This window comes from Ambystoma mexicanum, chromosome 6q (assembly GCF_040938575.1).
Source record: "Ambystoma mexicanum isolate Mex_15411 chromosome 6q, UKY_AmexF1_1, whole genome shotgun sequence".
NCBI lineage: Eukaryota > Metazoa > Chordata > Amphibia > Caudata > Ambystomatidae > Ambystoma > Ambystoma mexicanum.
Genome location: NC_090937.1, coordinates 99,996,606 through 100,009,756, shown reverse-complemented (window position 1 = coordinate 100,009,756; position 13,151 = coordinate 99,996,606). Strand labels below are relative to the sequence as shown.

Genomic DNA, 13,151 nt, shown 5'->3' with positions numbered 1-13,151 from the left:
ATCACCTAGCGACAGAGGTGCAAGATGGTGGGCCACTGGAAATGGGTTATAAAGTCAAGACCCACCTTTTCAACACCTGGGCCGTCACATCGCCCCTTGCTCCACCTGACTCGCTAGATGAACACCTAGGCCATCACGTCGCCCCTCGCGCCACCTGACTCGCTAGATGAACACCTAGGCCATCACGTCGCCCCTCGCGCCACCTGACTCGCTAGATGAACACCTAGGCCATCACGTCACCCCTCGCGCCACCTGACTCGCTAGATGAACACCTAGGCCATCACGTCGCCCCTCGCGCCACCTGACTCGCTAGATGAACATCTAGGCCATCACATCGCACATCGCCCCTCGCGCCACCTGACTCGCTATATTGCCGCTCTCCCTATCCTCCCCACCACCCAGTAGCCCTCCTCTGTGTCCCTCTGTATCCTACCCCTCTCTATATATCCGATCTGTTGTTAGTAATGAAACGTGTTCTGTTCTGCATCTGTACTGTTGTATATCTCTGTAAAGCGCTCCCTTATGCATCTGTTTTGGTTTACACCTCTGTAAAGCGCTCCGATGCTTCTCGAAGCTAGGTCCGCGCTCAATAAATATCATAATAACAATAATAAAATTAGCCACAGACTTCAGAAAAAGGAGTGTGATCACATCATAAGAGTACAGATATAGGAGAAGACTAATGGGAGCCTTCAGGAAAGAATTAGGGAAATAAGCAGACGTAAACGGCCTTGTGTTGCCGATCTGTCATTCGTACCTTTTAGGATGCCATTTTTTTTCTCACAATTGGACCTTCTCATTTCACATGTAACTTTATAATGCGGGTAACATGTGATCATTGAGTCACCGCTGGATTGTAGGGATGTTTATTAAAGTCCCCAGGAGTGCGAGCTTCTACCCCTGCCTTGGGGCCTCATTACACGGTATGCGGTAACCATGATGGCGTTATCAGCGCCATGGTTGGCGCCGGTATTTTACCGTGTCTGCCTTGGTGGATGGCGGAACTACCGGCCTACACCAAGGTGAGCGGGGCCGGTAATTCCCCATTCACCAAGGCACTTCCCCATTCCCATTTTTGCCCCCATAGGGCTCAATGGGAATGGGGAAGGAGGTAATTACGGTACCGCAAATTGCAGTACCGTAATTAGCACCAAAGTCCCTTTGCGGGCCCGTTCCTTAACGGCTGGTAAAACCAGCCGTTGAGGTCGGGTCCAGCAAAGGGACCTCGTAGTAAGGCGGTAAGGGTTTACCGGTACCGGTGCCCTTACCAGTACCGGTAAACCCATACCGCATACCCTGTAATGAGGCCCTTTGTAGCCCTTGGTTTCGGGGCCACAGAGGCAGTGCCAAATAAAACGTTGTGGAGTATCTGAAGAGACTTCTGGACGTTTCAGCCCTTTCTCCCTGCCCCAGCCCCCTCAGCAACATCCTGTTGGAGTCTACTAGGCCTGGGGAGGGACAAGGGTGAGAACTATTGCTACCACCTGCAGCATGCCGGGAGGGTGTTACTGATGTGATGCCTGCCACAAGAGGCACAGGCCAACAGTAGATGAGGTGACACAGGTCTGTTGTTCCTGAAGGTGGGCCACCACGTATTGGAGCAGGGAGCCATGGATCTAATGTAAGTAAAAGTGGTGCGTGGGCGGCGGGGGAGTGAGTAGGGTGTGGACATGCAACTATTCTCCATATGATAGAAACAAGGGAGATTGTAGCATCGGATTCTTTAAACTATTCAAATAATTGTACCAGGGTTCTTCAGAACGCTCAGGAAAGCATTTCAACATTAAGAGATAAACCAGAGGAAGCAATTATTCATCTCTCTTGATATGAATTATCACAAGAAGCGGTCTCACGCCTGTACCTACAAATACCACTGATTGGTTTCAAGCCGAGGTTGCAATGAGATCATTATAAGAATAGTTTGAGTAAGACTCCGACCGGTACAATCTCTTTTGTTTCTAATTTATTTTTCCCAGCTCCTGGTCCAGTAGGGGAGGTCCCCCTTCTGTATTCGATCTACATTTGATGGCAGCAACTGGACCTGTTAGGTCGCATATTGCATATTGTCACTATAAACTAACCACACAATGGCCCTCATTACGACCCTGGCGGTAAGGGGTTTACGCCAGCGTTAGCTGCGCCGACCCCTTACCGCCAACTACGAGTTCCCAAAGCGCCATGGTCACTTTTCCGCCCGCTTTTTGCGGGCGTAAAAATCCATGGCGCTATGGGACCTTGGTGTTAATTACGCCACCGTAATGTACGATGGCGTAATTAACGCCTTCCCCACTCCCATTGAGCCCTATGGGGCCGAAATGGGAATGGGGAAGGGTAAATGGGTCAATGGGGACTTACCGCCCCGCCAACCTCGGAATGGGGCGGTAAGTCCGCCATCCGCCATGGCGTAAACGGACTTTACGCCATGGCGGAAAAGTCCGTCGATGGCGGAAAAAATCCGCCAGGGTCGTAATGAGGGCCAATGTATTAACTGTTGGTGGCTGCCATTAATGGGGAATGTGAGGCTCTGCTGGGTATATGATTGAAGCCATTTGGGGCGTGGGGCTGCACAGCATATATTACGACTATCCTATTCATATGAAGCATTACGTTAACTGATGTTGGGTGCCATTACTGGGGAATTTGAGGCTGTGTTTGACATATGAAGGCAGCCACTTGTGGGGTTAGGCATATCCAGTTAGTTTACATGGTGGCTATCCCGTGCACATGAAGAATGACTGCAACTGTGGTTGGCTGGCAGCACTAGGGAATTTGATGCTGTGCCTGGCAGATGATGGCAGCCTCTGGGGCTGTGAGTCTGCACAGTACATATGCTGAATACACCATGCAAATGAAGCATTGATTGGTGCTTCATGGCGTTACTGGATCATTTGTGGGGTTTCTTGGCATATGATGGGAGCAGAGGGACAAGTGAATAATTCACTGGCTTGTATAGGACATTTTAGGTAGTAATCAGCATATGATGGCAGCAACCGGACCTGTAAGGCTGCATCTAGCATATTATCATTATCATGCGGACCGAGGGACTCGCTACTCATCCCCACTGAAGCCTGCTCACCAATGAAGACTGCTGTGAATCAAGGTAGGCCCACTTGGGGCTTATGCTGCCTTATTCGTTCAACATCTCCTGAATGATAAGATGGCCGCCGCCTTTGTCGGCAACTTGCAGAGGCGGCACTGAAGCAGTGTCCAACTCGCAACCATGATTGGTTGCCTATAACTTCTTCACAGCCATTGATGAGCTGGCAGGTGAGCCGGCCCCACCCCAAGACCCACACAAGGCCCCTAGCGGCCTGTTCGGTCATTATCATGCAGACCGAGGGACTCGCTACTCATCCTCACTGAAGCCTGCTGATCAACGAAGACTGCTGTGAATCAAGGTAGGCCTGCTTGGAGCTTATGCTGCCTTATTCATTTAACATCTCTGGCATGATAAGATGGCTGTCGCCTTTGTTGGCAACTTGCCAAGGCCGCATTGAGGAAGTGCCCGCCTCACAACCGTGATTGGTTGCCTGTAACATCTTCATGGCCATTGGGGAGCCACAGGCGAGTTGGCCCCACCGCAAGGCCCACAACAGCCACCTGTCTGTCCTGTCTGGCCTAGACAGCCAGGGCCGCACGTGCACACATGCTACATCATGGTCAAAGGTCAACAGTGACTTGAACCATGCCTCGGGGGCAAGAGTAAGCAGTTGAAACAAAAGAAGCAGGTGGCGGAGCATGGGATAAACGTGGACCCGCCTGAAGACAAAGTCACCATGGGACAGCTACTGGCTGAGATTCAGGATTTGAGGACCTCACTCGAGGGTAAGGTACAGACGGTGTTGGTGGAGCTCACTCTAGTAAGGGCCAACCCGAGAACGATGGGGGGGAAAGTAACTAAGGCAAAGCAGAGAGTGGTGGATGTAGAGGGCACAGCCTCAATGCTGTCTGCAAGGGCTGATGCATTAGCTGCAACCACGAGGGCTCTGGAGGTTACAGCAGAGGACATTGAAGGTCTCTCTGGGTGGAGTAACATCAAGATTCTGGTGGTTACAGAAGGAGAGGAAGGCCACAGGATCGAACTCTATCCGGAACAGCTCTTTACTGATGTTTTGAATGTCAGGGGTCTGTACATGTGGTTCACACTTGAACGGGCGCACGGGGTTCCGAGCCAAAAACCCCTGGTAGGTGTGCCAATGAGAGCTAAAGCGGCCAAATTACTCGACTATAGGGACTGTGATGCAATTCTCCAGGATACCACAGGAATGTTTTTTACAAAGTGGGAAGGTATGCATGTATTGGTCTTTCCAGACTTCACCCAAGAAGTGCAAAAGCAGAGCAAATCATATGACCCAGTGAGAAGGCGGCTCCAGGACCCGGGATTGAAATATATGATGTACTTTCATGCTAAATTGAAAGCCTTGTTGTATGGTGCTAGTTCTTCTTCCAACAACCTACTGAGGTGTGGACGCAAGGGATTTGGAGAACACTGGCTGATGACATGGTCTGTGTGTTTGGCTTTATTCCACACACACTTGAGGTGTCCTTTGTCAGCATAGTATGAAGGAGCACTCAGAGGGGGGCCGAACTGGATGGCGGTGGGTTTTGGCTGAAATTCTGATTGTAGGTGCGATCTGAGAGTTGGGACAGAAGATTGTACATGTACTAACATCAGAGGCTGGAAATGTTTTCTCCTGTGGGACGCATGAGGGGAGGAGTCACATGTTGGGTGATCGGCCGGGGTAATGAGAAGCATCCCACCTTAGTGTTCTACCTTCACTCTCATCGAAGGCCATAATTGTAAAGACTGGAGGGGGGGTTATCTATACCCCTGCCCTCTATATGGCAGAGTAGAAGCATAAAGCACCCCAGCCAAGATTCTCTATGGTTGGTAGCAATGGACGAGCAATCAACGCTTAGCTCTCAGGAGGTGATGCAGGCTGGTTCTTAAGTACAGTGTAGACCCTATGCCCCCACAAAGGAATGTCCACACACTATGTTAGTGATAACTCAGTTCTTTATACAAATAAGGTTCAAGTTATATACACACACAATAACACACTTTGTGCTTAGGCAATACTAAAATGATAAATATGTACAATATCTACGAGTAATTCACTTTTTACTCCTTTAAAATGCACCAACTGTAGACAGTTGCAATGACATACAAGTCTAATGGCAATGTGAATCAACATCAGACATAAGAGGAAAACAAGTTGGGTTTAACAATGGCAGAATACTTGTCCCTACACAAGTCACGGTTCTGTGTGAGGATCCTCCCACCTGGGCAACCCATAAATAAAGTATGAAGTTTAAGAATTCTTGGCTAGGTCGGTCAGGTCTCACATGGCGACATTTTAGTTTCACTTCAATTATATAATATATTGTCAAAATAGACAAATGTTTGCTTTCCAAGGTTTTTCTGTAAAGTTTTGTCTCAGATGGTTAGTGGTAAAGCCAAGAAAAAACCACTCAAAAAGTATTCAAGAGAAGGAAAAAAGACCGAGAATGAGACTGCGCCCAGTTTAAAGAAAATAATATTTAATGTTTTGAGGTGCCCTTTGTGATGACACGTGTTTCGGTCCCTTAATAGACCTTTCTCAAGTCAGGGCTGGATATAGTGAATAGACAGTAATTAAGTGCCAAAAATAACAAAAAGACATTATGTTAGATCACATATTGTACATTAGCAAAAGAATGAACATAGAACAAATAAACAAGTCACGTATCCAATTCATATGGATGATCAATCAAAAAGCAAAACAATAATGTAAATTAAGATGACAGACAAAAATAGGTGGGGGATTGGGAGGGACAGGAAGGGTCAAGAGAAGGGCATAAAAGGCTCAGTTAGTTAATGCTTTATCCATAATCTCATAACACCTTCTTACAGTGTATGGTGAGTAATAGTTGTATTACCTCTTATTATTTGAACTGCCCCTATTATTTTAGCTTTTGCAGAGAATATCCGCTTCCATTAACGGGTTAGATTCCTTTAAAAAATGACATAAATTATCATTAACTAAAGCATTCTGAAGATGCCGCTCGGCATTGTGAGTCTAATGTAATAGGCAAGTTCCACCCAAGGTAATGCGCATCTTAATCCAGTTTCCTAGTTCCCAGTTAGTATACAGTTAGTATACATAATCAGGTTTCCGTAAAGATTAGTAGATGTTGACAGTGGCTTTTTAAGAATGCCGTATTTCCAATGTAATAGTCTTGTGACCACAATATTATTTCAGTTATATAGATTAAATCTTAGTATTCCGCCAGACTTGAGCCAGCGTGCAATTTAAAGATGCAGCACACACGGTGCTCGCGTTCTTTCATTACATTGAAATCGTAAAGAGAGAAAGAGAAAAACCGCTGCACTTCTGAGACGGTCTCTCACCTGAAACTGCATGAATCACGTATAATCGCGTGCCGAGTGTCCGAAGGGGGCGTCCAAAGACGTCCCCTTCGTTGTTAAACTAAGAATGAGTTGCCATGACGACGTACTCCAAGAGTAGTCCGTTCTCTAATATTGAGGCCATTGTTGTTAGAGTATCGAAAACAGCGGCCATTACTGAATGGAAGAAGTTATGTGCTTTATGTATTTCTCGACCTAGTCCATTTAAAGAACTAGGTCGTTTAGGTGCTTGTTAGAAAGTACTAATTGTTTAGATTCAAATAATCTCAAATTCCACCGATCATTTATTTGTTTATAAAAACGATATGCGTATTACATTAAGTCAAATGTAATTCCTTGTTCAAATACAATCTGTGGTAGATGTTTGGGTGATGGCTGCCTATTGCAAGAAAAAGTGAATTATATACATTTAGGTAACATTATCTCAAAATATACGCAGCATTTGGGGCTTATGCTGCGTATTAACATCATCTGGTAGGTTTCGTTGCCTATTACTGCTCCAGACCATTAATCTTGAGCATATTATTATGTGCCAAAATGTTTATAGGGGTTGTCTCCTATATCTTAATCAATTAACAAACGATTGCAAGCATAATCACAGTCTGGAGCATGATTGGATGCAAAAATGCCCCTTGATATAGTTAGTTGGCATTAGTGCTACCAGGCCAATAGTCTCGAGCATATTCTTTGGTGACATAAGTGTATACAGAGGTTATATCCTAAATCTTAAACAATTATCAAAAAAGATTGCAAGCATGATGACGTAGTGTCAGGGTGATACATTAGTATGGTACCAATTCCTCAATCTTAGCCAATCTAGGAGTTATTACATATTTGGTGATATTTTGAGTAATCAGAATTATTAAATCTGGTCCCTTTTAGAGGAAAGAGACCATTTCATTATCTGTGTTTAGGCCGAGAACTGTGGAATTAAGTTTCCATATTGTTCTCGCTTCCGCTTGTCTCAACTTTTTCTCCTTATTGCCACCTCTTTTTCCCAAGGAGACTTTCTGGAGACCAATAAACTTGATGTTTGCCATGTTGTCCATTTGGTGTCGCTCTTGCCCATGGGTGGCTAATGGTAACCTTGGGTCTTGGCTCCCAAGTGTTCTCTAATCCGAAACCTTAGTTCGCTGATAGTGCTGCCGATGAAGACCCGGTTACATACACATATGATCCCACAGACCACGTATCTTGACCTACAGTTAATGGGTTGCAAGATCTTCAAAGTTCTGTTATTAGTGCCGGTGAACAAGTCCGTTTTTTTGTGTGCATATTTGCACATTGTGCATGATCCACACTTCCTGAATCCATTAGTTTGTGCTTGTAACCAGGTCAAAGATTGCTCCCTGTGTATGTCTGGAAGGTTCGAGGGACTCAGTTTATTTTTGAGAGTCTGTGCCTTCTTAAAGACAATCCTTAGTTTTTCATCTACATTTTTGGCAATGTTCTCGTCCAATTTAAGAAGATACCAGTGTTTGGCTAGGATTTTGTAAAGCATTCTGTGATCTGTACTGTATTTAGTAATGAAGCCAATGGTAGGTAGTTCTGTACTTTTGATTTTTGGCGTGAGAGTTTCTTCATGAGTTATTGCTAGACTTTTATCTAGAGCTTGCTTCATACATTTCTCCGTGTACCCTCTTGCCAGGAATTTCGATGTTAATAATGTACATTCTTTGTCAAAGTGATCCATTGTCTGACAGTTTCTTCGGGCCCTTAGGAATTCTCCTGTGGGTATGTTCACAATGGTGAGTCTGTGGTTGCCGCTCTCTGCATGTAAAATCGAGTTTACTTCCGTAGGTTTTCTGTATGTACGGGTTTTGATTTGATTCTGTTCAATGTATATTGTAAGATCCGAGAAATCAACTCTCCTCATGGCATGTGCCTGTGAACTGTATGTCCATTTCATTCTGATTGATCCTGTCCTTTAATTCAACAAATTCTGTGATTGTACCTTTCCATAATATCAATACATCGTCGCTATAACGGATCCAATGAACAAGCTGATTTTGATATATGATTGTGTCCTCAAATAGTCCCATAAAGATGTTGGCCAGGGCCGGGGCATATTTAGTGCCCAGTGCTACGCCCTTAGTCTGTCTATAAAAGCAATTGTCAAAATTAAAGATATTATATTCGAAAGTTAATTCCAACATTTCTTTTACCATTTGTATTTGCTGGTACATAGAGGCTGAGTCATCCTTAAAGGTATGATCTATTGATCTTAGAGCCCAGGTATGTTGGTTAGATGTATAGAGGGCTCTCACATCTAACGTTGCTAGTTGGTAACCTCTTTCCCAAATCACATTTTTGAGCTTTAGAATGACATCTGTTATGTCTTTTAAGTATGCTTTCAAACGCGTTGGTCTAGGTCTTAAGATATTGTCTAAGTATTGCGAGATATTCTCAGTTGCTCAGCCTATTCCACTCAGGATTGGTATGCCCTCTGGAATTCGATCATGTCTTTATGTACTTTGGGCAGCAAATACATGATGGGTGTCGTAAGTTCTTTAATGGAAAGGTAGCTTCTCTCATCATCTGTAAGGAGACCCTTGCAGTGCCAGTTCTTGATCTTTTCTTCCAAGTTAAGTACAATCTGTTTGGTTGAATTAGTTGGTATGATTACATAGCAGTCTGGGGTGTTCAGGTGTTTATTTGCCATTTCTAAGCAGTCTTCTCTATTCATTATCACTATGTCCCCCCCCCCTTGTCCGCTTCTTTTATTACGATAGAGCGGTCAGTTTCTAGAGTCTGGAGGGCTAATAGTTCCTTGGTGGTTAGATTCTGCTTCATTTTTAGCCGATGCCGTTTCAAATCAGTTCGGTAAATGTCCTGGCATACTGCCTTGTAGAAGGTATCAATGATATTGTCTGCTGAAAATTGAGGTACAAATCTCAAAGCTGGTTTGAGCTCTTTAGTTGTTAAAGTGTCTGGTTCCACATTCAGGTCCCTTACAACTTGTGTAATATCATAACCTGCTGGCTTAGTAGAGGTATCTCTTCTATTTCTTTAATACTCAGATCACTTGGTGTCATTTTATTTGTTTTTTGGTAAGTACCTCGTGCTTTAGTGGCAAAAAACGTCTTTAGTTTCAGTTTCCTCACAAATATAAATAGGTCTATGTGTAAGTCTATTTCATTATGCTTGACTGATGGGGCAAATGACAATCCTTTGTTAAGTAGCTTGTGTTCTTCCTGGGATAAGATTCTACTGGAAAGGTTCAGAACTAAGTTCTGCATTATTTTGTTCTGTTTGTTTCTTTTGTGCTTGCTCTGGTAAACCTTTTGTTTGTATTTCCTTGAGTTCCTGGATTGGTTAGATCTTGTACCCCCCTCCTTCCTCTCCTCCTGGTGTATTGTTGAGGATCCTGTGCTCACAGGTAGTTGAAAACGGACCTCCTTTGGTTGAAAATTCCTATTGCCTTTTTTGTATCTCTTGATTTGGAACTAGGAAACTGGATTAAGATGCGCATTACCTTGTGTGGAACTTGCCTATTACATTAGACTCACAATGCCGAGTGGCATCTGCAGAATGCTTTAGTTAATGATAATTTATGTCATTTTTTTAAAGGGATCTAACCCGTTAATGGAAGCGGATATTCTCAGCAAAAGCTAAAATAATAGGGCAGTTCAAAGAATAAGAGGTAACACAACTATTACTTACCATACACTGTAAGATGGTATTATGAGATTATGGATAAAGCATTAACTAACTGAGCCTTTTATGCCCTTCTCTTGACCCTTCCTGTCCCTCCCAATGCCCCACCTATTTTTGTCTGTCATCTTAATTTACATTATTGTTTTGCTTTTTGATGTATCATCCATATGAATTGGATATGTGACTTGTTTCTTTGTTCTATGTTCATTCTTTTGCTAATGTACAATATGTGATCTAACATAATGTCTTTTTGTTATTTTTGGCACTTAATTACTGTATATTCACTATAACCAGTCTTGTTTCCTTCTAAAAATGTTCTACTACCCCACTGTGCCTGGTATAACAGAGCTCTTCGACGGGTCATGAACGGATCCTTCTTGAGTGAACTCCCTTTAAGGCAGGAGCCATGGATCATCGAGATTCCTTGAAGAAAAGGTGAACAACATTGTCGAGGTGGCAGCTTCGGTCCTTGCGGTGCTCGTCGACGATCGCTCGTGGACGTCCTGCGAAGATGAGGCATGCAGTGCACCTCGATGATGAGAGTTTGTTGCTGCAAAGCAGATCGATGAAGAACGTAGGCCCAGCAAGGGTGCTGGGTCATCAGCAGTTGTCATCGGCGATTGGGACTCGACCACAGCTGGCTTTCGTATATTTGTCTGAGTCGTTGTGGACTTCGGATGGTGGGAAACCCACCGGCGGATACTCCTTGGTTCGGCGGCGACCTTGACTTTCTCCAGCGGGACAAAGTGGTCGACAGTGATGAGCAAGTCCTTGAATTCAAAGTGTTTTAGGCAATGGAGCATTGCGGCTCCAGTCGATGAGGTTACAGCGGTCCTCCGAACTTCGGTCAATGGTGGCAGTCGTCGATTGCCTCAATCTTGTGGTGCTTCACTTCAAATTCCTCAGCAGTCCCCGTCACCGGTCGGCTGCCTTTCAAGGACTGACTTCCAGAGAGCCTTGGTGAAGGTTGCCTGGTGCACAATATTCCTTCGTAGCATGGGAAGGGGTCTCCTAGCCAGTTCCTCTCTTGGATCAGTTTTTGGAGACACAAGAGCTTTTGGATTGCATCGAAGGAAAGCAACAGCAAAGCCTTCTTCTTCTAGCTTGGCTTCAAGTTAAGCATCAAGTTTAGACTTCAGCTTATGATCAATTCCAATAAGTGAGAGGTCCTCAGATATACTGTTCTGTCTCTCATTCACACTGCTGAGCAAGGCTCAGGCAGCCAATCATTCAGAAGGGCATTCAGCAGGCAGGCAGCCAATTAGGCTCACCAGTGCATTCAGGCCATTCTTCTCCATCCAGACACTCACAACAAGGAATGTGGATTGGGACAAGTAACCAGCCATTCACCACTCTACATTGCATGCATACCAGTTTCGGGCAGGGCTGTCTCATTCATTGTGTCACAGACTAGAAACCGGACACCCATAACATGAAATGTATATTGATCACACACTCCATTCACCCCGGTCCCACCACAACATACAGTCACTAGGAAGGCTCCAGCCAGTCTGGCATGGACTTCCCCACAATACCATATAAGGAACTTCCACAAAACAGCCAGTATAGGGAAGGGACAGAGTCAGGGCTTCCCAGGAATTTGGGAAAACAAAGTAACAAGTCCTGCAGTGGGACTCCATTTCTACTCCCATCTGGGGCCAGTAGAAATGTGCAGAGAGCCTCTGCTTAGTCTTCAATAGAAAGCTAGAGGCCACAGGGGCCATCTTGTCTCCTATCAGGAATCAACTGTATCCAATGGCAGGGACTGGGTATCCCAAAATGAAGGATACGCAGAGCATCTGTAAAATTCAGCATGAATCTGCCACCAGCCCATACCCTGCACTGTTGGCCACACACAGGTGCCCAAAAACATACACTAGGGGTAGAGGGTTGTACGCACACCTATGGGTGCCATAAGGGTATCCCAAGGGTCTGTTCACCACAACCAAAAAGAGGTAGAGCTGCTCTGACAGGAGTCCCACATGGATTCCTGAGCAGAAAAAAAACAGAGCACACATGATAAAAGGAGTACAGGGCAAGGATATGGAGGCTGTGTCCCTCCAATGCTTTTCCAGCATCACAGTAATGTCAGGGGATAGGGGTGGAAGGAGCACCTTAGTTGGGTTGGGTGCAATATGGTTTGGGGGAAGATGGAGGATGCGTCCCTTGTTTGGAGGTTTAGGCGCTCGATGGGGGAGAGGGCGATGCTGGGGAATGTGGGGTTGTTCGTTTTTTGGCTTGTTAGTCTGGGTATTGAAGATTTGGTCTGGAGTTTGGGTTGCTTGGGTTGGTACTATCACTATGGAACGGCTGGAATGGAGAGGTGAATACTTAGTTGGAATGTGCAAGAGCTGAATAATGTTGTTAAGAGGAGCAAGGTCTGCCTGTACGTTAATATGCATAATTTTGACATGGTTGTCTTAGAAGAGACTCACCTTGATAGGCATGGATTACTGGGGGTGCAGAGGCGGTGGAAGGAGGTGGTGGTTGGCATTGCATTATCAAGTTATGAGAGGGGGTGCTTGTGTGGATTAGAGATACGGCACTGCTGAAGTTTTCAAAAGTTTGGTTGATAAGGAAGGCAGATATGTGGGCGTTTAAGGGGAGCTACTGGGTATAGCAATGCATTTGCTGGGTACATACGCCTCTAAAGCATCTTAAGAAGAGTTCTTTCATGACATGCAGGACATTTTGGTACATCATAGGGACGTGCAGACCCTGTGGGTTGAGGACTTTAATTGTGTGCTGAAAGGCATGTTGGTCACTGCTGGTGCCGCGGTTAGAGCGTTGGGTGCTGTAACAAAGGCTTTGGCGCAAGTAGTGGGGGCCTCTGTCTCAAAGATGCTTGGAGGGTGATTCATGGAAACAAGTTCAGGTATTCTTATTTTTCTACAGTTCATGGCTCATATTCATGGATTGATTACGCATTTGTGGGACAGGAGAAATTTGATTGGGTGTTGTGTGGAATACCTGGATAGGTCATTATCGGACCGCTCTCCTATTCTGATGGAAGTGCTTCGCAGAGATGTGTGTCCACTTATAGCCAAGTGGAAGTTTGACAATCAGATGTTAGCAGGAGACAGCA

The 13,151-nt window shown here is 45.0% G+C and overlaps 1 protein-coding gene across 1 annotated transcript in view; it reads right to left on the bottom strand.

The window, feature by feature from the left end:
• Nucleotides 1-13,151, bottom strand: part of STPG2 (sperm tail PG-rich repeat containing 2) — a 2,646,564-nt gene that overhangs the window by 1,622,605 nt on the left and 1,010,808 nt on the right. The window lies entirely within an intron of this gene.